Genomic DNA, 3,825 nt, shown 5'->3' with positions numbered 1-3,825 from the left:
CAGGATAGTTCTAGAAAATAGGTGGCGCCACACCAGTCACGTGACCTCGATGACGCAACAATATATATATTTAATATTTTTAGACATTGCAGTTAGTTAGGAAGGTTCTCTCTAGAATTGATACAATTGATAGAAAAATTTACATTATTTCGTACGTTTCTTCAAAAATATTATAATACAAAATAGAATTGTGGGTAAGAACAACTCGAGGAGATTACAATTAATTTCAGTAGTGTTGTCTACATTAGCAGGTGGCTCAAAAAATAAAAACAACTATAAAATATCTTCTAATAAGAAAGTTAAACTTTACATAAGAAAAGCTCCAGGTTTAATGAAGCAAATTTGATAATCATGGAAACAGTGGAGAAGATACTAGGATATTTTCTTTCTGTATCTACTAAAAAGAAACTTCAATAACGCCCTAAATAATCTTTGATCAAACTTCGAGATTCTTAAAGTTAGATGAAATGTCTACAAATGGGATGAGTTGTTCTTTTCCCATTAAATTTAATAATGTTGTGAAGCTCATAAATGTTGTTAGAAAATGTTACAAAGTTGTTGTTTTTACAAAAAGGAAAATATTTCATCCCGAAGCCAAGGGATGTTCATAATGTTGATTCTTTATGAAAGTAGTTACTTTCGAAATACGCGATAAATATATTCGCAGTATTGAAGAGACGAATTTTCCATAGTCTTTACGAATTCTTTGTCTAAACTATTGTTCGAAAAAAAATTAACACCTTGATCTGTAGATCTTATTTATCTACTGATCTGATTATCCAACATATGTTTAGGTCTATTTATCGGAGAAGTGGTGCAGTAATTTTTACTCCGATGTATATCTCTACTAAGCCTACCTGGAAGTATTCGCTCTCCATGAGAGACGGCCAAGAACTGTATCCTCTCAATATTCCGATACCTTAAAAAAAGCATTTCATTACTTGAAATGTAAAAAGTGCTAGCCGCCCTCTCTCGGGAAGCGTTTTCACAACAAGACATCAAGAACTAAAAGCGAGATGTTACCCTCGAAATGTATTCTTTGAACAGTATTACTTGTCCTGAAATCCTTTCATTATTCCTTTTGAGCTCAACGCTGGCATTTCCCCTCAGGTGGTTACTGCGGAGAAAATCCTCTTGACTCAAGATTTTATCTGAACTATATTTACCTGGATTGTTGTTTCCATTGTCTACATTTATTCTAACGATCAAGGATAGCGTGAAAGAAGTCTATGGAGATAATATTCATCACTAACATATGGAAAGAGTGCCTGGTTATTATCGCTCGGGTAACCTTTCATTCCAATGAAGGCACAGAATCCGAGTTCATAATCAAACACAACATGCAAAATTCCCTGTATCAAAATTGTAACCTAGTTGTGAGGCTGGTCTGGTGCAGTCTTTCTCTTCCTTCAGCCTTCGTGGAATACAGACATGTTCCATTAGAGATAAGGGCATATAGTTCTTGGAAGCGTTGGTATTATAAATTAAGATCCGATGACCAGGAAGATGTGTGAATCTTCCGAAATCCACCTTCTGAAGAAATATTTTTGGGTGCGTCGATATGGGTCAGATATATTCGTACTTCGTACGTTATTTTTTTCAAGATATCTAATACACCTTCTCGCGTACGATGGAAGATTCCTCTGCGTTTTGAAACCCAGATCTGTGCTTTGAATACCCATAGTAAGCACTGGTAAAATTGTTTATGCCGGAGCGCCAACTAAATCCTAATCATTTTCTGGCCCTTGAAACATATATGCACAAATAGTCTGTATTTTAGGCATTTAATTTGCTTATAATTACCCTACTCATCAATTGGTAGCATCTCCACTTCGTAAAAGACATATCATTTGTGCATATTTTTGTTTTTAAGCCATCGTATTAAACATGGATTTTCTTATTGTCAAATGCAACATTTGAAACATGCAAATAAATATTATAAATTAATATATCTACAGTTTAAGTTTATTTTACAAGTACGTATTCTTAAAAAACAACAAAAAAGTACAGGAGCGGCGTACCGATTCACTTCGGTTCCACTACTACTTAGCACACAAGAGAAAAACGAACTTTGATATTTAGGAACAAGAATAGGATTATAGACAAGTTCCGACATAAAAGTGATAAATACTTGACGTTAAGAATTTCCAGGTGATTCTCCATAATTCAGAGGTTTTGTCAAACAGATAAAACGCTTTGACAAAATTTGTAGTAATGCCAGATTTATTACGCCTAACTCTTATTGGGATATTTTAATGGTCTATCTTCTAAATGAATTTATCGTATCCCAAACCTTTTCCCACGTAAGGTTAGGTAGAAAAGGTAGGTTGTGTCTTTGATTCCTTCAAAGTATGTCTTTCCGATACACAATCCGAGAGGTGTCTCTTCACTCTGCAAAAACCTTTGGCAGAATGGAGGAAAGTCAAAATGATTTGTAGGTGAAAACAGATGATCCCAATTGACACTGAGAAGACCTCTGCTAACACGAGCTCTCATCAATATATGCTTCATAGCTTTATGCTTTGGCCACCTACCAAAATAATTGAATTGCAACTAGTCTTTCCGAAACTGCTGATAATATTAGTCAACTTTGTACAGGTCAGCAGAATTCAAAGATTCTGATGAAAAATTGTTATACAGGAGTAACTCATTTCTGTCATGTTAAGACTTCTTAGGATAGCTTGTAGATTGAAATCTAGTTCTCTTGAGGCCTCATGCTAGGTTGATCCCTTAAGTCTTTCCATATGATTGAGTCAAAATGCACGTTACAGACTTTTACAGTTTAATCCAAAATTTCATTGAGCAATTTTATTGTCAATATACGATCAAAATAGTTCATAATTCAGATTTTTATACTATTTAAGCTTTTATTTCTTAATTTCAAAAGAAATGTAAAATACAATCCTCAATCTTCACTTCTCAATGTCTATGATGTGTCTACAGTCAGGATTCTCCCTTATAGATGTTTATATCTTCCCTAATATGGCTTTCAGTGTTCAAGCAATTAGAAACACGAGTTATAAATAAAATAAATCTCAAAATTTAAATCACAGCTTCTTGATTTGCTGAGCTATCAATAAATTGGTCAAACCCGCCAGATAAGTCTCTTCCCTGCCTGTCTTTTTACGCTCTTTGCTTAATAATGCTTTCAAGATTGATGGATATATTTATAACCAATGGAAATAGCATTTCTTCCTCTATAGAAAGCTTAGACAACATTTGTTTAATTTCCCATGTAAAACATTAGTTAATAAAAGTATATGGTTTTGGTGATCATAGTTCTTTGTCCGAGAGTTTACAAGTTTTTATTTTATTTAATAGCCTATTTAAAAAGCCAAATAAATTATAGTGCTTTGGGACATTTTATTCCAGTGCACCATATGTTTTTTGTGATCTAGAATGCAAATTTGAAAGAAACAATTAACTTACTGAGAAAAAGTGAGGCCTGGCATAGTTACAACGTGTGCTCACAAATATCAAGCAACTCGCATACTTTGCAGTTATGGTGTTTAAAACAAATGGTTAACAGGCTATCACATTGATTTATTGCTTTTGGCGGAGGGCAACGATCCAAATTACTGCAATAATGTCATAAAATAAAAAATAAAAAAAGAACTGAGTTGAAATTTGAATATAGGAAAATTGAAAACCTTGAAAAATGATACATTCAAAGAAGAAAAAAAAGGTATTTCAAGTTATTCGACAGCTACAAACTGTTACGGTGTGCTGCAAGGCAGAAGTAGATGTGAGCTTAATAATTCAATTTTGTGACTGGTCAGTTATGATGAAAATGTGGATTGTGAGGTTTCAGTTTTACTTTGAAAA

This window comes from Limulus polyphemus, unplaced genomic scaffold (genome assembly GCF_000517525.1).
Source record: "Limulus polyphemus unplaced genomic scaffold, Limulus_polyphemus-2.1.2 Scaffold55, whole genome shotgun sequence".
Taxonomy (NCBI): Eukaryota; Metazoa; Arthropoda; class Merostomata; order Xiphosura; family Limulidae; genus Limulus; species Limulus polyphemus.
Note: the sequence above shows the minus strand (reverse complement) of the source record.